At 43.4% G+C, this 22565-nt stretch overlaps 1 pseudogene; it reads left to right on the top strand.

Annotated features, from left to right (window-relative positions):
* Positions 1 to 3194: 3194 nt before the first annotated feature.
* On the top strand, positions 3195 to 21666 carry LOC114289373 (phosphatidylinositol 3,4,5-trisphosphate 3-phosphatase and protein-tyrosine-phosphatase PTEN2A-like; annotated as a pseudogene).
* The last annotated feature ends 899 nt before the right edge of the window (positions 21667 to 22565 follow it).

The following is a 22565-nucleotide window of genomic DNA, read 5'->3' on the forward strand; positions in this document are numbered from 1 at the left end:
CAAATAAATATTACAGTCCGAATAGTAAACGCATAAATTATTACAAAATTTCTAATTAATTAACAAAATGAATGCAAAAAAGAAAGGTGGCCACAGCCCCCGCCTTGGGATGCGCGAATGATGCATGCTCGAACTCGTCTCGCCCGGAAGGTCCGTACCACACCACTGCCACCTCTGTTTACACTGCCCTGCTTCTCTGAAAAAATGCCAAAGTTCTGGGACAGGTCCCCTGAACACTGTGGAACATCATCGGCTGAAGGAAATGTCCACCGGCCATTGATAATACCCATCGGCTGTTTATGAAGCTATCGGCCCAGGAAGGATTGCCGGTCGGCAGAGACTTCCTGCAGAAGACAGTTTTGACAGCAACATAGGACAGACAGTATATGGCATGGGATTTCAGGCACATGTGAGCATGGTCGTGTTCCCCATCATGTATTGAACTCAGGGAAGCATAGCCCTCGATCCTCGAGCCATCAATTGTGCATGATAGCCTAAGAGATCAAGCTTGCCATTTGATGTAAAAATGCATGCAACACACAAATGAGGACCAAGACCCTATCATGTTGAAGTCAAGGGCCCCAGTGACCGAGAGTTAAGACGCGTTACATCACTTAAAGTATGAACGCTCCTTAACCCCCACACTTGGTTTGACACCCCAAACCAAGTAATGCAATGCATGTTATGCAAACATGACTCAAAGATACAACATGAGATTGAGCTGCAAGGCATGCCAAATGCCATGCATCTACTATGGCAAGTATGCAATGCTAGGCATGCAAGATGCAAATGCAATGCAACCATGGACGATTTGAGCAATAGGATCATCATATTACAACACCTAATGAAGCAATCATGCAACAAACATGAGACAAGCATGTAATGGTGGACTTAAACCATAAAGGGGCAGACCTCAATCCACCTCAAAACAGTGGCCAAAAGTGTCAAAAATGGTGGATAAACACTCATGCCAACATGCAAGCCAAAGGACCTAAGGCTAAGGCACAAAAAGGGGGCACTTTACTTCCACTAACATGACCATTCATGGCATGAATTAGACAAGCAAAAACAGAATCCTAGCATGCAAAAATGGACTCCAAACCCACTGATATGGCAGCTTAAGTGGCTCCAATGAGATGCATACACCAAAACTCATTTCTAGGCATAAAAGGGCACATCCTCAAAGCATGAAAGAGGTCACATATGCAGGCATACAAACATGATTTATGGGCTGAAATATGATCCTAAATGATGCCAAATCATGAGGATGGTCTAAGCTACGCATGCTAGAGGCCAATATATTCAAGGCTTACAAGCCAAAACACAAAAAAAGACACCAAACATTGCAAGCATGACTGAAACAGATGGCCAACAGGCCTTAAACATGGTAAAGTAATGCCAATACCTTCATGAAATTAGGCTAATACATGCAAGAATCATGACCTAAACACAAGATGCATTTCTAGGCCAAATAGAGGAATGTAAAGCAAGTATGTTAAGCATGCAAAAGGGCACAAATCCGACCAAAAATAGAGATAACATGTGACCTAGAGACAACCAAAAACCTCTGAAAAAGGGCCAAAATCAATCAAGCATGCATGTTGCCCTTTAAGCTAAAAGGCAAGGAAATGAGGCAATGAAGGGAGAGGGGTGTCCCTCCCCTATACAAGACTTCAAACCACCTTCCTCACCACTGAAAATCCACTGGTTTTCAGTGGTGAGAAGACTAAGACACTCAAGCAAACAAAGCCTCACAAAGGAAGCACCAAAAGGGCCAAATAAGGCCTAAGAGGGTGAGTTTAAACTCAAACCACAAAACACCCTTAATGAAAGTTCTTAAGAATGAAAATATAAGCTTTTTTATGTTATGTACAAAGCCTAAATCAGCAAGCAAGATAGGTAAAAACCTAGTGCAAGTTTGGGGAAACTAAAGCAAAGTGATTACCCTTGAAGAAACTTTGAAGAACAGATGATCCAGCCACCTTCTACTGATCAAAATCAGTCCAAAACCTCAAGAATCAACCCTCAAAGCCTCTCAATCTCGGGGCAAGGTGTAATGGTGTGTGTATTAGTGCAAAAGTAAGGTAAAAATGCACTTTTGGGCTACCAAACACACACTAAGGGAGGAGAGAGAGGGAAATATAGAGAGAGATGATATATCTAGCAAATATACGTATATAAGCTGTGGTTTTTAGGTTTAAAACTCCCAACCTTTTACAATGGAGGAGGAGGGCTCTATATATAGCCTAAGCAAATGGTTCTTGGCTTCTCCAAGAAGCCAAGTGAAAGGGGCAAAGGGTGCAAAGGAGTCTAGGCTTCTTGGAGAAGCTAAAACAGCTGGCCAAGCTTCTCCAAGAAGCTTAGCCAAGGGTTCATCCTTCTAGAAGGAACCAAGGGGTTCAAAGGCTCACACCAGCCAAAAACTGCACGGGGAGGAGTGATGGTGCATTCCAGCTGGCACAGCTGGCATGCACCACGCCTCAAGGGTGCAAAGGAGTCACACCGGCCAGCAAAATGGGTCGCCGGCAAAATAAAGTGCCGACCGGCCAAATACAGTGCCGACCGGCCATTGAGTTTAAGAAATCATGGCCGGTGGCACTCACAAATAGCCGGCGACGCTAGGGGAAGGCCGATGGAATGTGGGGATGGCCAACAAGCCATTCCCCGCCCTTCAAGACGAAAACACAAGTGTTTGGTGCCAAAGCCAAACACGAAACAGTCCGGTCGAGAGATCCTGAGGCGAGGCACGCAACCAAGACTTCCGGGAACTCAAGACGAACACAAACATGGATAATCACCGAGTGTTCAAACGGTGACGTCCAAGTCTTGAGGACGTTCAAAAATGGGGTGTCTACAGATGTCTACATACTTTTAGTGTCAGTGTGTCTTGGACAAGGCAACCTATAATTTTGTTACTTGGGGCATGCAATAATATCAACCACTAAACTTGCATTCTATGTAATGGCGATCAATGCAGATCTCATAAATAATCTTCTACATGAAACATGTAGTTCTTATTTTTACTGAACCAGGTATAACATTTGTAGTTCTTCTATGTTTAGTTTTAATTTATACTTCAAGTGGACTTCTAGTTCCTACTTGAGCACAGTGATCTGTTTTCTTGCTATTTAATTGGGCCTCATATTTGGACATATTTGGACCAATTTTCAGACCACATATGTTTTGTTAGCAGAATGAATTCAGAAATTGTTGATTCATCGTCTCTGCATCATGGTAAAGCCTCTGGTGATAAAGCTTCTGCTCCAGCTATCTCTGGGCAAGATAGTTCTGCAGATGGCTCATCTTCTAGGCTACCTACTTCTAGCATTTCATCTTGGGCCAAAAATATTAAACTTCCACAGCCAGGGCAAGAGGATTCACAGACTGGAAATGTTGCGAAGTCTACCTTTGCTCATCTTGCCAGTAGTATGGGATTGCATTTACCTGCAAAAGCTTCTGGAAAAAATGAGGGAGCTGAAGGCACCTCAACAACTGCACAATCAAGTGTTTTAGAATCATTGAAGAAAGGTTTTGTTGACTCCTCTCTTAGTGCAGTGAAAGCGGTTCAAGTTAAGGCACGCCATATTGTCTCTTAAAACAAAAGGAGATATCGGGTAGCTTACTAATGACACTAGTGCTGAGATTATAAAATATTTTTTTTGAGCTTCAATTAAGATTTTTTATTAATAAAATTACTCTTCCTGTTTCATATATGCCCATGAACTGTTTAGGTATTCATCACCAGTCACCTTGTTCGAATAGTTGACTGTAATCCGTGCTTAATATTTTGTGTTATTTACATGGGTAATTGTATCTTTATTTGTGTATATATGTATATATAATGATGGGAACTTGTCTTGGATCTTACTGTCGGCTTTACCTTGTTTTGATCTATAAACAAATTAGTTGATTGAAAAACTACTTCCAACTGAAATGTTACAAAAAAAAATATGTGATCCTTTAACCCAAAAGAACTATTATATTTTTTGAAATTGTATCTAATGAAGTAATTTCTCATGTCATTGTCAGTAACAATCTTGCTTTGCCAGCATATGACTGTCAAAATAAATTACCCTTTCAAGTGATGAAACAACTCTAGCATCCCGCATTCCACCATCTTGGTTGGCTAGATACTTGATAGGTAAATATGGAATTACCCCAACAGCCCTGCAAGCCCACACGATCTATCTTGAGCAAAATTAATCCTTACAATGGAACACTTGTTTAAATTGACCTCAAGACTGGACAACACTTTAAAAATTCTCAATACAGAATTAAAGTAAATGTAGCATTTACTCATCTTAAGCTACAGTACAGTTTGTTATCTTTAACCAACAGTAAGCTAAGATTTTGACCTTAGTAAGCAAAGCTCTACAAGCATTTTAAAGATATTAGCTTTACAACAAGCCAATATTTTTGACATGATGGCCATTTAATATGCTTAGAAATAGATGTGATCTTTCATTGTTGTTGGCTTCATACATTACATTTTTGGGTATTAAGATGTCACAGATTGATTCTGTCCACAAATTTTATGGCATACTTCAAATTTTTCAATTCTGAAGATTTTAAGTTCTTTGTTTTTTTAATGGTGTTTCGTCATTTTTGTGTAATCAAATAGCATTATAACATTAAAGTTAATCATTTCATGCATTTTCTCAACGGTCTATATTACTTCTTTGCTTAATATAACTCCTTTTCAATTAAGATGTCACTGATGAGATCCAACATGATAATGCCCTGGTTTTCAGGAAGGAGGATTTGATCTAGATATGACTTATATAACTGAGAATATAATTTCTATGGGATTTCCTGCTGGTGATATAAGCTCTGGGTTTTTTGAATTTCTTGAGGTAAACAAACAATATGGCTCATGTCAGATTTAATCTTGTGGGACAGTTAATTTGGAAATACTCTTTGGATCCAATGGGACGCTCGAGATCCTCAGTTTGTAGCCTGAAAAAGAATGAACACTCCGGTCGGGGTGTCGGAATTAGCACTCTGACGGATAAGTCGTCGTTCTTCTCTTTATATATGCTCCCGGTCTTCTAGGTAGGGCCCGCTCTTGATCTGTCATGTACTTATTCACTCGGCCCCCCCCATTATGCCGTATTCCAACTTTTAATCGGCCCCTTGCTCGACTTATTCGGAATCTGAAACGTCAGGGGCGAGGCTGAATGCATACTATACACTGATTGGGAAAATATACACTGCCTATCAGCGTCTGCTTTTATTCGGCTACCACAATTGCCCCCCGAACACCCCACTAACTCTGTTTAGTCGGCGTGTTTGGTTTCAATATTGAAAAGTCAAAAATTCGGCGGTTAACCTCATTCCAAAGCGTGTCAGAACGCACATGTTTTCTAGTCATCATTACAAGTTCCCGCCTCTTCGTACACTTCCTCCATTTAATATGGTTTAAAACTTTGTCTCTTCGAATGTATACTTTGAATACTCAAGATTTTTTTGTTCGCCTTCTAGTAAAACTCCTCCACCTCGCGACCTCCGCAACTCTCTTTTGTCTCTCATTATCCCTTCCGCTCCGTGTAAGTTCTCTTCTCTTTCACTCTCAATACCATTTTCTCGTTTACTATTAGTTTTGCATAATCCTTAGACCGGCTACAATGGCAAAAAATTTGAAAGCACTCCTTTTTTCGGATCGGATTTTCGGCTTCCGACGCCATTGTTCCATCCCCAATGACGTTCATCTGTCACTCGTGGAAGCCATCACCACCGATATGCAGAGGACCGACAAGAGCACAATCATCTTTCCTCTCCTATCGATTGTTGAAGGCAGCATCCGTTTTCCCCTTCATCCGTTTTTTAGAGTCGTCTTTCGACATTGGGGCCTAATCCCTTCCTAGCGTAACGTGAATTTTTTTCGCATCATAATGGGGATCATAGAGTTAAACCGTCGTCTTAGGATTAACTTAGGCATTCCTACGATTCGGCATTGCTATGTCTTAGCCAAGTCCACTGGCCGTCTAGGACACTATTTTCTTAGGGCCAAGGACACCGATCATCATTTAGTGACCATGCTTGCCAGCTCTAGCAAGCGTGTTGAAGACGTGATGGTCGTTGTTCAAGGTAACTGTGAATTCAGCAAGGATGAAGATTGCCTAGATCCCGTGCCAAGGCAAAAAGGCGATCTAGGTGGCCATATAGCTCATTCTAGTTGCTTATATTTTTGCATGTGTATTCGGCTCTCCTTTCATGTACTTACCGTTTTGTTTGCGCAGGCAATGAGTTGAAGAAAGTGTTGGTTTTGGCCGACGACGCTACGCAACGTTTTCGGCAGCAGACCATATTCCAGTTCCAAGAGGCGAAGATCATCTTACAGCCCTCATCTTCCCCAGCTTTAAAAGTCTGAAGGAGATCGGTTTAGAAGCCTCTGATTCGGAACATGCAGAAGAACAAGTAGCCGATCAGATCGCCGAGGAGCCGTACCAATCGGGAACCGAGGTAGACAAAGCCCTCAATTCGGCGTTTAAGGAGGCTGGGCTGAATTTTTCAGACCCTCCATCCACGTCCGGCAGAGGGGACGTCTTTGAGGACATTTTTACAAACTTAGGAGATCTTCCTGGCGCTTATCCAGAGGATATGGATGGGGAATCACTTTCGCAACTTGCGCGGAAGAAGAACGCTGAGAGGATGGCCGCCAGGTGGAGGCCGAGGCCGTCCGATCGGAAACTCCACCTGCCGCAATCGCTGAGTCTACACCGGCCATGGTCGCTGAGTCTACTCCTCTGGTTACTACCGAAGAGACGGCTCACCCTGAAATGGCCGAGATGGAGCAGGTGGGGTAGGCCAACGAAGGTGATCAAAGGGGCGAAAAGTGCCCCACCGATCGAGAGGCCGAGCATGAAAATGACCAAAGCGATAAACGGCCCGAGTTGAGGAGTTGGATTTGGTCCTTCCATTCACGATTCAACCAAGGGTCAGAAATATGCCGATTTCCTCAGACTCCTCGGCTTTGAGGGACCCAGCTGTGGTCTTGAGCATGGCCTCCTCGACATCCCTGCCGGTCGATAGAGCCGTATTTCGAGTGGAGCCAAATCTAATGTTAATTGCTTTGGCCGCTCAGTCGGCCATATCGGTACGTTACTTGTGTTATCTGCAATCTTCCATCTTCACGCATGCGCGCTTGTAAATATTTTTCTAATTATTTGTTAGCTGTTTCTTTGTTTTGTAGGCGGTGGGCAGGATAGCCGAGATGGGCCGCCGTCAACACGACGCCATAGAACAGATCGGCCTATTTAAAGCTGAAATTGAAAATGAACAGAACAAGGTTGTGGCAGTCTCTCAAAGGGCTGATTATGAGGTAGCGCAAGTGGCGGTGGAACGCGCCAGAGCCAACTCGGAGGCCGAGCGAGCTAGAAATTTCGATCAATTAAGGCTTGCCATCGAGGAAAAGGCAAAGGCCGGAGAGGAGGTGCTTAAGTTAGCCCAAGAGGCAGTCACAAAGCTGGAAGCCGACTTGGAGGAATCGAAGAAGGCAAGGGAAAAGGCTGACTCCGAGATTTCCAAAGCGTTCCAAGCTGGGCAAGAGGCCGCCTTGGAAAGCTATGCACATGAAGTGCTGAAGTTTGAGAATCAGGGTTTCAAACACGGCTGGGTCAAAACCCTCGCTGCTGCGAATGTGACATTGGCACAACTGATTCCGTACGAGCAGGTGGACGTTGACCCGCTGGCGTCTGACCCTGAGGAATGATCAAGGCATATTTTCGTTTTTGGTAGGCATCTTAGATGCAATGTTTTTTGTTAGTAGATTTTCATCTTTTTTGGATGTCAACTGATTTTCATGTGTAAAATGTCCGCTGTTAGCGTCCAATTTATAAATGAAAATTTTCTATGCTCTCAAGTTATTGCTTATACTGTTTGTTATATGAGTACATAATTAAAAGAATCAGCAGTTAGAACAAAATGTCAAGACTACGTGAGACGGCAAACTTATTAGCCGATTTTATTAATGAATTTGATTGATGAATTTCTATAAAAATGAATTCATGAGGTGCTAATAGATCAGTTCATAGGGCGACTGGGGTACATAAGCCGATTAGATTGATGAATCTGCCCTTACCCCAGCTGGTTCATGAACTGGAAAGCTGAATAAAATGGACTCATGAATATTGTACTAATAAATCGTTTCATGGAACGGCTGGGGCACTTAAGCCGACTCGATTGACGAATCTGCCCTTGCCCCAGCTGGTTCATGAACTAGAACGCCGAATAACAGAGGTTCATGGGGCGGTTGGGGCAAATACGCCGATTAGATTGACGAATCTGCCCTTGCCCACCTGGTTCATGAACTGGAAAGCCGAACAAAATGGACTCATGAATATTGTACTGATAAATCATTTCATGGAGCGGCTGGGGCACTTAAGCCGACTCGATTGACGAATCTGCCCTTGCCCCAACTGGTTCATGAACTAGAACGCCGAATAATAGAGGTTCATGGGGCGGCTGGGGCAAATACGCCGATTAGATTAATGAATCTGCCCTTGCCCAGGTAGTTCATGAACTGGAAAGCCGAATAAAATGGACTCATGAATATTGTATTGATAAATCGATTCATGTAGCAGCTGGGACACTTAAGTCAACTTTATTGGTGAATTTTCCCTTGCCCCAACTGGTTCATGAACTAGAACGCCAAATAACAGATGTTCATGGGGCGGTTGGGGCACATGACTCAATCGGCGGCGGGCTATTAAGGTTTTAATATTAATGAGATCACCTCGGAGATGCTGCCCCCGTAGGGAATAAATGGGGCGTGTACTTCGTGCATGAAGGTCCTATTTATATGCTCAGAGTTAGAAATTCAGTCTAGTTCGTTGAGGAAGGTTAAACAAGTGTGGATGTCAAATAGACTTTTCTTCTACAGCAGAGGAGAGGCGAGAACATTAGCTGAGCTGGAAGGAGATATGAATCAAAGTAGCGAACCTATGCGCACGGGAAGTAGGACTTCGAGGGATCGAGAGAGACGCCAATCTCCTCATCGTCGAAGTAGGTCGCCTAGGAGGGACAAGCAGCCACGGGGCAGATCTCCTCAACCCCGTTCTGGAAGGGAATCCGATGCGACACCATGCCCGTTGAGTTTTGCGATCTTTGTGGAGAATAGACCAATGATAGAGGCGGATTCAATCGTTCGTGATCCAAATGTGGCAGTCGAGTTCGCTCGACAAATTTTTCCACCCGAAGTCCAGCATTCGATGGTAGGTCGGTAGGATTTCTAAGTGTTTCGTGAAGGCGTTCATGGGGCGATGAAGGGGCTGTACACCGCTTATGAATCAGCATGCGTCTTTGCGCCGCTCGGCAGGATATAGAACAGAGAGATTAGCGCATTCGGAACTTAGAAGCTCGCGCGGAGAAGGCCGAGTGTGAACTAAGGAAAATCAAGTTTGCCGAGTCTCAATCAGCCAGCCATCCTAACCCGGTTGTGGAAGAGAGGGCGACCCAGAGGCTAATAAGCCATGCCATTGCCGATCGGAACACGGCTAGCATGTTTGCGATTGAGACTGCGAGGTCCACGGCCAATGAAAAAGGCTTTCATGATGGTCGAAAGGTCGGAATAGAGAAGACCAAGGAGAAACTCACCGAGGAAGTTTGCCGATGTGAAAATCGTGGATTTAAGCACGGTTGGATCAAGGCACTTCAGGAAGCTGAGGCTCTCCAGGCAGCAGGTGTGAATTTGGCATCGCCGCTGTACCAGCAAGATGATTTCCCCTTTTTAACTTTCGAAGTTGAGAAGAGTGATGATGAGGAAACCGCCGAATAAAGGCAGACCTTGTAATGATCATATGTAGATTAAGTGCGAATTATGTATTTATTTTCTAAATTAATAAGACGCTCTGTTTCAAATGTTAGAGTATTTCAACTTGTATTAATACACTTTGTGAAATCAATTGATTTAAGAACTGACTTCGTTTTGAATGCTTGCATGTTTTAATTTGTTTATATGGTTTGCGCCGACTCAACTTAATTAAGCATTTCATTTTGAATGTTTGTATGCTTTAACTTGTATATACGGTTTTTGCCAAGTCAACTTAACAAAGCATTTCCTTTTGAATGTTTGTATGCTTTAAATTTCGTCATGAAGGGTGCTCTGAATTCGGAGTCTTATTCAGCCCAAACATGTTATGTACGAATGGGGCTCAGAGTTCGAAGGCTATTTGTCTTGGCCAATCGTGATATCCGCGAAGGGCGTTCCGAATCTGGAGTCTTATTCGGCCCAAACGCGTCATGCACGAATGGGTCTCCGAATTCGGAGACTTAGCTTGGCCAATGGGGATGTCCACGAAGGGAGCTCCCAATCCAGAGGCTTAATCGGCCCAAAAGTGTCATGCACGAATGGGGCTCTGAATTCGGAGACTTAGCTTGGCCAATCGCTATATCCACGAAGGGAGCTCCGAATCCAGAGGCTTAATCAGCCCAAAAGTGTCATGCACCCATGGGGCTCCGAATCCGGAGACTTAGTTTGGCCAATCATGATATCCACGAAGGGCGCTCCGAACCCGGAGGCTTAATCGGCCCAAAAGTATCATGCACAGATGGGGCCCTGCATTCGGAGACTTAGCTTGGCCAATCGCGATATCCATGAATGGCGCTCCAAAACCGGAGGCTTAATCGGCCCGAAGGTGTCATGCACCCATGGGGCTCCGAATCCAAAGACTTAGTTTGGCCAATCGTGATATCCATGAAGGGCGTTCCGATTTCGGAGGCTTAACCGGCCCAAAAGTGTCATGCATCCATGGGGCTCCGAATCTGGAGACTTAGTTTGGCCAATCGTGATATCCACGAAGGGCGCTCCGAACCCGAAGGCTTAATCGGCCCAAAAGTGTCATGCATGGATGGGGCTCCCAAAAGTATCATGCACCCATGGGGCTCCGAATCCGGGGACTTAGTTTGGCCAATCGTGATATCCACGAAAGGCGCTTCGAACCCGGAGGCTTAATCGGCCCAAAAGTGTCATGCACGAATGGGGCTCCGAATTCGGAGACGTAGCTTGGTCAATCGTGATATCCACGAAGGGCGCTCCGAATCCGGAGGTTTAATCAGCCCAAAGGTTTCATGCACCCATGGGGCTCCAAATCCGGAGACTTAGTTTGGCCAATCGTGATATCCACGAAGGGCACTCCGAATCCGGAGGCTTAATCGGCCCAAAAGTGTCATGCACCCATGGGGCTCCGAATCCGGAGACTTAGTTTGGCCAATCGTGATATCCACGAAGGGCGCTCCGAACCTAAAAGCGCTTAATCGGCCCAAAAGTGTCATACACGGATGGGGCTCCGAATTCGGAGACTTAGCTTGGCCAATCGCGATATCCACGAAGGGCGCTCCGAATCCGGAGGCTTAATCGGCCCAAAGGTGTCATGCACCCATGGGGCTCCGAATTCGGAGACTTAGTTTGGCCAATCATGATATCCACTAAGGCCGCTCCAAATCCGGAGGCTTAATCGGCCCAAAGGTGTCATGCACCAATGGGGCTCCGAATCCGGAGGCTTTTGAACTCAATTGCGCGATAAGAAAACGAGAAACTTTGCATTGCAAAAATGAAATATGTACATGGCGAACCATTCAGAACAAGTATCATGCCCCACAAGTCGGGTCAATGATAGAATTTACATAAATGCGTGGAATTCCAAGGCCGTGGCAGACTTCTGCCAAACATGTCTTCGAGCCGATAAGCCCCCGTTCCCGCGATTGAGTCGATCTGGTAGGGGTCGTCCCAGTTAGTACCTAACTTTCCGTCAGCCGGCTTCCTGGAAGCTGGAAGCACTTTCTTTAGGACCAATTCGCCTGGTACATAACGGCGTAGCTGAACGCGTTGGTTATATGACTTAGCAAGCTGCTGCTGGTACCGTGCCATGGCAACAAGGGCACGGTCTCTTCGTTCTTCAATCAGAGTCAAATCCAAAGCCACCATCATATCGTTTCGGCCCATATCAAAAACTTTAGATTTCAAGGTTGGGAGGCCGATCTCCAAGGGGATAATTGCTTGTGTTCTGAAGCACAAAGCGAACGGCGTTTTCCCGGTGGACCGTATCGGTGTTGTACGATGAGCCCATAATACACTCGGCAGTTCTTCAACCCATCGGCCTTTCGCCTTCTCCAGCCTCTTTTTGATGCCGTCTAAAATGGTTTTATTGGAGTCTTCAGCTTGGCCATTACTCTATGGATAAGCCGGGGTGGAGAAGTAGGTCAAATACCATACTTGCTGCAAAGCTCCCGGTAGACTCCGCAATCAAACTGGGTGCCGTTGTCTGATATGAGTGCTCTGGGAATGCCGAACCGCGTTATGATATTTCTCCATACAAAACTCTTTATGTCGGTATCTCGGATGTGCGTTAGTACCTCCGTTTCTACCCATTTCGTGAAATAATCAGTCGCAACGATCAGAAATCGCTTGTTACTCGGGGCACGAGGCAACGGTCCGACGATGTCAAGTCCCCATTAAGCGAATGGCCAAGGGCTGGTTATGGAGCTTAACTCTTCAGCAGGCAGGTGAATCAGAGGAGAGAACTTCTGGCATTGTTCGCACTTTTTCCCATAACACTCAGCATCGGCTCTCATTGTCGACTAGTAATACCCTTATGTCACAGCTCGATGAACCAAAGAGCGCCCGCCAGAATGTGCGCCACAACTGCCTTCATTTATTTCAGTCAAAAGCTCTTCGACTTTGTCCGGATGCACGCATTCCAGGTATGGACCAGAAAGGGATTTTTTATAAGGCTTTCCTTGTGGATCCAAGTAGTATCGCAGGGCTTTGTTTCGTAGCTTGTGCACTTCTTTCTTGTCTGCTGGGAGCTGTTCGGAAGACAGGAATATAGCAATGGGGTCCATCCAACGCGGTCCTGACTCTATGACATTGACCTGGACTTCCTCCATAGGGCCAATGCTCGGCTCTGGGATGAAACCTACTTCGATGGTCCGTTTAATCTCTGAGTTAATGGCGGAGGCTAGGCAAGCCAGGGCATCTGCATGTGTGTTCTGATCATGTGTTATTTGATTCAATTCATGATGGACAAATTTTGCCAGCAAGGAGTTAGCCGTTTTCATGTAAGTCGCCATAGGGTCATTTTTGGCCGCGTACTCCCCCTTTAGCTGATTGATCACCAGTTTTGAATCGCAAAATACAAGCAAACGCCGAGCACCCAGAAGATGTGCATTTTGCAAACCGAGTGGAAGGGCTTTGTATTCGGCCTCGTTATTTGATGCTTCGAAGCCAAGTCTGACAGCCTGCTCAATTATTACGCCGTCGCGAGCCATGATTACTACTCCAACTCCACTGCCCCGTTGATTGGATGATCCATCACAGTACAACAGCCAAATGTCCCTAACATAAATTCTCCAGTTCGGCTTAGGTCGAATTTCATCAGACTTGAAGTCAGCATGACCCCCAGTGAATTCGGCCACAAAGTCGGCAAGCACCTATCCCTTGATTGAGGTTCTAGGTAGAAACTGAATATCGTACTGGCCGAGTTCAAGAGCCCACTTTGAAACATGCCCTGATGCTTCTGCACTACGGAGTACCGACCGGAGGGGGTGGTCCATTAGTACCCTGATGGTATGCCCCTGAAAGTAATGCATCAACTTTCTTGCTGCCATGATAAGGGCCAGAATGAGTTTTTCCAACAAAAGGTAGCGTGTTTCGGCATCAACCATTGCATTGCTCACATAATACACTGGCCGTTGCTCCCCTAGCTTTTCCTTTATCAGTATGGCACTGACGGCCCGGTCGGAAACTGCCAGATACAAAATGAGCGGGTCACCTGCCGAAGGTGTTGTCAAGAGTGGAACTGATCGGAGGTACGTCTTGAGGCCGTTGAAAGCAGCTTCACAGTCAGTGGTTCATTCAAAAGCCTTGCCCTGCCGTAGTGTATGAAAGAATTGTCGGCAGCGATCTGTGGACCAACTAATGAACCTATTGAGTGCGGTGGCCATCCCCATCAACTTTTGAACCTCTTTCACTGAACGAGGGAAGCCGAGCTCCAAGATTGCTGTGATTTGCCTCGGGTTGGCTTCGATTCCTCGGTGGTTGACAATGTAACCCAAGAATTTGCCAGAGGCGATCCCAAACTCACATTTGGAAGCGTTCAGCTTCATTTTGTATTTGTGTAAAATGTTCAATGTTTCTTCTAGATCGGCTAGATGAGTTTGCTCTTCTTTGGACTTGACCACCATATTGTCAATGTACACTTCCATAGTGTGGCCGAGTTGCTCCTTGAACATGGTAGTGACTAGTCTTTGGTAAGTTGCCCCTGCATTCTTCAGCCCAAAAGGCATAACCTTATAACAATAGGTTCCTCTTGGGGTGAGGAATGCAGTTTTTTCTTGGCCCTCCGGATGCATGGCAATTTGATGGTAGCCTCTATAAGCATCGAAGAAGCTCATACACTGATGGCGTGCCATCACATCTACAAGTTGGTCTATTTTGGGGAGAGGAAAACAATCATTGGGGCAGGCTTTGTTTAGGTTCATGAAATCAACGCAAACTCCCTAGTCCCATTTTTCTTCTTCACTACCACAGTATTCGAGAGCCATGTAGGGTAGGTCACTTCCCTGATTGTCCCGGCGTCAAGCAACCGGTCAACCTCTTCAACAACGGTGGCAGTGTGCTCTGCGGCTGACTGCCGGATTTTCTGAATAATCGGCTTGCATTTAGGGTCAACATTTAAACGGTGCTGTGAAACAGACGGATCTACACCCGGTATCTCATATGGAGTCCATGCAAATACATCAAGGTTGCCGAGCAGGAAGGAAATTAGCTGTTGTCTGTCAGCTTGATTCTGGGAGGCGCCGACCAAGAAGAACCTGTCTGGGTTTCCGTCCAATTCAACTCGATCTAGGGCTTCCGTGGCCTTTTCACTTGGGAGCCACCCAACATCGTCGAGGCTCTCCTGATCCGGCACCTTAATAGAATTCACTTGCAACTCCTTTGGTGTCTTTCCAACAAGGAGATAACATGCCTGTACCGATTTTTGGGAGCCACGGATTTGCTCAATGCCGCGTTCTGTCGGGAAGCGTAACAGTTGATGATAGGTGCTTCGCACGGCCTGCATATTATGCAACCAAGTTCGCCCCATGATGAGATTATACGGCGATGGCAGCTTGACGACCAAGAATTCCACATCCACTGTTCGGGAGCCCGCTCGAACGGGTAATGTGATTTTTCCCAACGGGTATTCTGGATTGGCATTGAAGCCGAATAGTGGATAAGGAGCCGGAGAAAGATCCGATTCGGAGAAGCCGAGTTTGGTGAATGTCTTGTAATACATAACTTCTGATGTGCTCCCCGGATCAATGAGTTCACGCTCAACGGTGAATCAGTTTATGTGTAACTCGATTACCAAGGGATCGATGTGGGGAAGTGTCACTCCGGCCAAATCTGAATCATCGAAAGCAATGCTCCTAGCTTCATGGGGCCATTTAGCTGAGTGAATTGATTTAAGGGTCGGGATTCGACTGAATCGTATGCACCACGGATGACATTGGTAGGCTGTATATCATGTGGATCACGCCGAGTGGAGGTGAATCCTGTCTTAAGGCTATTGCTTTGGTTGAGTTGCCTTTTCGGACGTACTGTTGTAGCCAACCATCTTGTACCAATTCCTCCAAGTGATCCTTCAATGCATAACAACTCTCAGTAACATGGCCATGAGCCTTGTGATACTCGCACAGCCTATCCCGTATTCTCGTGTCGGGAGGTCCCACCATTTTGGACGGCCATTTGAAGAACGGAAGGTGTTGGACTTTGGACATAACCGAGCTGATTGGCTCTGACAACTCCGTATGTTTCTTGTCTGCGCGCCTTGTGCGCCTGCTATCGACTTGCAGTTGTTCATTTGCTCGGTGGGAGCATTGGTCACTTGATCAGCGAGAATCCTGTCTCTTGTCTCGTTTAGCCCGATGCTGTGGTTCAGGGCTCTATGGTGGTACAGAATTTAACGGCTGAGCAATTTCAGAAGGGGCCGTCTTGTTGGCCATGTTTCCGGCTTTAACCCGTAAGGCGTCATCTTCCACTTTGTAGTATTCCTCAACCTTCTTCATCAACGACTAGGCAGTTTTGGGGGGTCTTCTAGTCAAGGAACTGCGGAGAGCACTATCAGGATGCAAACCCATTTTAAAGGCGGTAATGGCCATGGAGTCATTGCAAGCATCATCGACAAGATTAAAACATTCCCAGTAGCGCGCCGAATACGCTCATAAAGTTTCTCCCAGCTGGATCTGCATTGCCCAGAGAGAGTCAGCTTGCTTCAGATGGACCTCGTTGGTGATAAATCTTGCCCGAAAGGATTTCTATAGTTGATGGAAACTCTTAATTGACGCCAGCTCCAATTTATAATACCATCTGACGGCCAATGGCCCCAAATTGCTCCGAAATATTCTGCACACGAGAGCCTCGTCGTCTGCATGCAGCGTCATGGCTTGCTTATAATGACGGATATGATCATTGGGGTCTGATTTCCTGTCGTACAAGTTGAACGACGGGGCTTTGAACTTCTTGGGTAGTACTGCCTTTGCGATCCGACGCACAAAGGGATCGTGCTGGTCCTATTCGTCTGAACCATTTTGTCTTCGCTTATGCCTTATACGTGGACTCTCTTCAGAGGAATTGGTAGTTTCGGGTCGTCCCTTCTTCTTGGGCTCCGGGGATAATGAGTCAAAGTTGCTATCAGTGTCATGTTGTCAGGCTCGAGGTCGTCGACCACCTGCCCTCAGAGGTCGTTCCGGATCTTGGTGTACAGCTTGTTTGGACTTCGCCACTTCTAAGGCCAAATCCTGACGGAGACGTTCGTTCTCAGCGATCATGTTCTCCAACCTCTGTTCATTTGGCTTTGCTTGTTCCATGATCGTTTGTATTGTCTCATGCGCTGAAGTAGAGGGTGAGTCGAAGTTCAAGGTGCGTCTTGCGACGATAGTCTCTGATCCAAGAATGTTTGTTGGAGTGAGGTTGTCTCTCTGTGTGGTCTCGTCAGTGACTGTCGGAGGGTCTTCTGTTATGCCTGCCATGGATGTATTTGAGTATTCCCACAGACAGCGCCAATTGTAGGAAAGGTAATTTGGAAATTCTCTTTGGATCCAATGGGACGCTCGAGATCCTAAGCTTGTAGCCTGAAAAAGAATGAACACTCCGGTCGGGGTGCCGGAATTAGCACTCCGACAGATAAGTCAGTGTATGGTCTCTAGATTGCATGTGTCTTAAGTTAAGCGTACTAATTCTCACATACCTCTTCTTGTTCGTCGTTCTTCTATTTATATACGCTCCTGGTCTTCTAGGTAGGGCCCGCTCTTGATCTGTCATGTACTTATTCACTCGGCCCCCCCATTATGCCGTATTCCAACTTTTAATCGGCCCCCTGCTCGACTTATTCGGCATCTGAAACATTAGGGGCGGGGCCGTATGCATACTATACACTAATTGGGAAAATATACACTGCCTATCTGCGTCTGCTTTTATTTGGCTACCACAAATCTGATTATTGACAAGTATATAAATTTATATTAATACTGTCTTAGAAATTTGATGCGGGGTTTCTATTGCAATCACATGGAAGAAGTGATCAAGTTTTTTGAAACTCATCATAAGGTAAACATCTAAATTTGAATTCGAAAGTAGTACGTTTTGACATTATTTGACTTTGGGTTAGGATTCTTGTGACAATTATAGAAGGGTTGTTTGTGACCAAGGGTGTTCCTCAAGTTCATAATATTGTTATGGATATGGTCCTGAATTTCTTGGATGGATCTGTGGTTTTATTGCATTTGGTATTTTTGATCTTTCTACTTCCTCAGCCTGCTGCTACATGATGTCATGGTCAATACGCCTTTCTATCTTCAGTGGAAAATGCCATTCGAATGAATGTGCTTTTTGATGTTTGTGGGCTCGTTTTCACTGCATATATCATTTGTTATTTACTCGGAATTCCTGATATCTGCAATTAACCTTTTATATGTAGGGAAAATACAAAGTATACAATCTTTGTTCGAAGAGATTGTACGATGCTTCATTATTTGAAGGGAAGGTGCGATTTTCACCATCATTTGTCTTTTGAGCATTTTCACTGTATTCAAAACTAATTGTAGCCTTAACTAAATATCAATAGTGGTTAATCCTAGAGCTCCAAATTTTAGTTGAATACTGATCTGATTATGTTGCAGCTTGTTATCTCGTGCAGTGCACATTAAATTTCTTTTTGAAGCATTTGTATCAAGTTTTCCAGTTCCATAAGAAGTGTTTGATTCCCTTCTTATATATATATATATATATGAAATTGAAGATTTTTGCATATTATTGGAAACTAGATCCTCATATTGGTGCATAATTGCCCCCCGATTGAACTCATAACTCTGTTTTGTCAAAGTGCTTACACATGGCTAAAGAAGGACATTCTGAATGTTGTAGTTGTTCATTGTAAAGCCGGTATGGCAAGGACAGGATTAATGATCTCTAGCCTCCTCCTCTTTCTTAAGGTGAGATTTAGAAGTCAAAAGCATGAAGTGTTGTTCTTTGTGTTTAGATGGAAAATTGTTATTCGTAGTGGTTCTATGTGTCACCATTTTTATAACATTGTTATTACCCTGTTTTGCTTCCTTCTACAGTTCTTCCCAACAGCTGAGGAGTGCATTGAGTACTATAACCAGAAACGATGCCTAGATGGAAAGGTCTAATTCTTCCAAGCCAAATTGTTAGTCAACTACTTTGATCGAATCTTGTAATTACATTACATTTCTTTAATTACTTCTCATATTTTTTTATTTTTCCAGAGAAATGTAAAGTACTTTGAGCGCCTTTTAACATACTTCAATGGTGTAAATCAACCTGGACGTAGGTACTCTTCTAATAATCTTTCCCTAAATATGTCATTTTGATCTTTGAGAATGTACTAAAGTTACTCTTCGTAGGTGAATGCTTAAGGGATTTCGGCTCGTCAACTGCCCATACTGGATTAGGCCTTCCATCACTATAACAGGTCATAACGGTAATCCATGACACCCCTTCCTACTCATTCTTTTCTTCCCAAGTGCCATTGACATTTGAATCTAAAGAAATAATTAGTCTTACATTTATTTTATAGGTTCATTATCAGTTGGCAAATTTCACTTTGGGTGCCTTTGTGTTGCTTTGGCTACAATCCAACAAGTTGTCATAATTTATTTCGCCATTGTTGTTTACATATTTGTTTTCAAGAGCTTTTTACTACTGTTTTTTGCTCTTGTCTTTCCCTAGGCACTTGATTTGTACGTAGTTATGTTCAAGTATAGGGGTGACATGGTAGATCAATATATGGAGACGAAAGAGAGTTCAGTTATTTATTATTTATTTAATAAATAAATAAAGAACTGGAATTATTTTTATTCAACTTGGAGTCCACACTAGGATTTAGGGAGAGATATTTTAGGCTAATGAATTAGAGACAGCTTTGAAACTAATGCACTTTTTTTGTTGGCTATGTCCTGAAAGGCTGAGTTTGACTATTTATTGGGGAACTTTTTGAAGCCTAGACCGTTTTATGTACCTACACTTTGCCATCATTTTCATGAAAAAAATTTCATGATCCCTAACTTTTCTCTTATTTTATATGTCACTTTTTCAAAGTTGTCTTGTGAATGCATGATTTGTTGTTGTTAAGCTTGAAGGTGAGATGAGATTTATCTTTGAAATAAGAGTTTCATTGGCTTAAAATCCGAGTTTAGTTGTCATTCTAGTTTTGATGTGTTTTTTTGTTTTTCTTTTTGGATTTTTACTGAAAAGAAACTAAAAATAAACTAAAAGTCTACTTAAGAAATTTGAACGCTGATGTCACTGTTAAAAAGGCTATTCACAATATGCCATTTTTACTATTTCACTACTTCTTCTTCTTTTTCTTCTTCTTCTTCTTCTTCTTCTTCTTCTTCTTCTTCTTCTTCTTCTTCTTCTTCTTCTTTTCCTATGTGGCTATCTCATACATACACATTTTCACTACTATACAAGAATTCTATTCTCAACGAAAAAACATCCAAAAATGAAGGATCTAATGGTAAATATTCTTTCAATTCCATTTTTTTTTTCATAGTGAGTGAATTTTTGGATTCATTTGTTAATATCTTTGTAGTAATGTATCATCATGTGTCCCAACTTATACATATGTTTCATTTTTGCAGCCGGAAGATTTTTGGATCCGTGCACCAAAAAAAAGGGATTGTGGTCTTTGCTCTACCAGGGGAACCTGGTCTGACAGAGTTGAGTGGGGATTTCAAGCTCCATTTTCATGACTGTCAAGGAGATTTCTACTGGCCTCTAGACCTTCTTTCTTCTTTTGTTTCCGTTACTTGCATTCTTAACCATAAATAGCATATAATTTCGATCCAGATATGCCTAGAATGCCAAGGAAAGATAAATCTTTAGGTTCATTTATCAACTTTGTCCACCAATGAATGAGCATGCAGATTTTCCCTAGTCATTTCAAGTGTCACTATGAATATTGCTCTCTTTGTCAGAAGAAATTGATATGCAAACCATTAGGTTCTTTCCAAGGCCTCTATTTTTACTAGGAATGCAGATTTTACATTTCATTCATTCATTTTTTCTTTTTAATTTTTATTCTTTCAGTTGGTTGAATACAACAATGATGGAAAATAGAATTGTGATATACGATTTGGATCTTGATGGGTTTGACAAGGTAAATAGTGCACCCTTCATGTTGTGACACTTTCAGTTCATGATCCATTATGATATTTTCCACAACATATCTGTGAAGTTTTTTCTTCTTTATATGTATTGTTTAAATGTGAGAGAAGTAGACGTATTAACAGTAGATCTTTTCTCCCTCTTGTCACTTGCATTTTAGCTTTTATTCACTCAGATCCAAGGTTCACTGATTGTGTTTTGCAAACGAAAATTCCTTCCCCGGGATTCCAACTTCAAATCGTAATGATAGACTACGACGGTTCTATTCCAATAAAGAAAAAAGCTGAATAGCCGAGCAAAGGATCTGACGGAAGAGTGGGAAATTCTCCTTCGTCAAGTGATGGAGTGGCCACTCCTCCCGATCAAAGTAATGTTTCTGAAAACCAAGACATTGATGATGATGTATTCTCTGACAGTGATGGAGAGGAAACCGTGTCTTCAAAAAGTAGTCAAGCTCGAGCAGACTCTGGAGCTGGACCTCCTGCACATCTTGAATCTGGCCCAAGAGTGGATCATCAAATGATGGCTCTGTCACTCAGCAAGGAGTCCAGGCAGAGTAATGTGTCCAATGAAGCAAAAATTGATGGGGCTGGGAGATTGGAGTCGGGAAGGATGAGTGACGACATCAAAGCAATTGCAGCTGATGCTTCTGTTTTTACTTTTGGAGATGATGAAGATTTTGGAAGAGTGAAGTACCATTGAGATTCATCTGGTGAGTACATTTGTGTTCCAAACTCTCGTAGTTGAACAATTGGGAAACAATTTTTCACTTTTGTTTCTTTTTTCTTCCTGCTTTAGGTGGGAAAGTATTTTCATTGAATCTATTGAATTCATTTATATTTTTTGGTCACATTGACTCTCTCCTTTGCAAGTTAGCATAGATCATAATAGTTTGACCCTACACCCAACTATTTCACTGTATTAAAAATTTGTTCTGAAAGTTCTGTAGTGAAAACTCAGAGGCTTCTGCTGCTTGTACTACTATGTTGGCTCGGTTAAGATGAAAAAAATAAATAAATAAAAATAAAAAACTCTAAATTTGTTTTGTAGGAAAATGAAATTTGCAAGAAAATTAATTTTCTCATACAACTCATAATAACATAAGAACTGAAAAAACACTGATGTCATTACCGTTCAATCTTGCTGGAAGGATAAGATCAACACAAAATGATGAATGACACAAATTAAGGTCTCCAAATATTTATCCACTGGACTTATCGCATAACCATTTGTTAAAACACGAGCAGAACGATGGGCAATTAACCATGACTTGAACAAGCTGCCAGAAAATTCTAGAAGTTTCCATAATCATCAAAATAATTAAACAGTACATCCTAACACTAGGACTATCAGTTCATACTGCTATTCTATACTAGACGGAATCCCCATAGCTCAAACAAATAGAGATTTCACCAAAAATAAAAAATAAAAAAATATGAAATAGTTAATGGCATGCTTCTTGGCACGGAGTGTTAGTAGCAAAGACCCTTTGGTTCCATCAGCACCAAAAATTCCAAACACAAGCAGTAAAGTCATACCCAAAATGATGCCATGCCACCAATGCAAGCACATCCAACCACAACCACTACATTTTATCCCTCCGAATCTCATTTAAAATTCAGCAGCAGAGTCATAATCACCATCCCTGGGTTACTCTCCCGCCAAACTCACCTGCCAACCGCCAAAAATGCCAACAATTAAAAGGCACTCCTTTAAGCATCCAACACTGTAGAGAAAAGTCCTTGTTTCCTTGTAAGAGCAACTATGATCTTGTTCAAGTCAGAGTTTTCCTCATCCCTCTGTCTCAGTTCTTGCTTCAGTCTTTCAATCTCCTTCAAGTGACCATCACAAAGGTTTGACCCTGCCTTAGTCTGCTCTCCAGCTTCCTAACATGACT

This window comes from Camellia sinensis, chromosome 6 (assembly GCF_055761805.1).
Source record: "Camellia sinensis isolate YWXY chromosome 6, ASM5576180v1, whole genome shotgun sequence".
Taxonomy (NCBI): domain Eukaryota; kingdom Viridiplantae; phylum Streptophyta; class Magnoliopsida; order Ericales; family Theaceae; genus Camellia; species Camellia sinensis.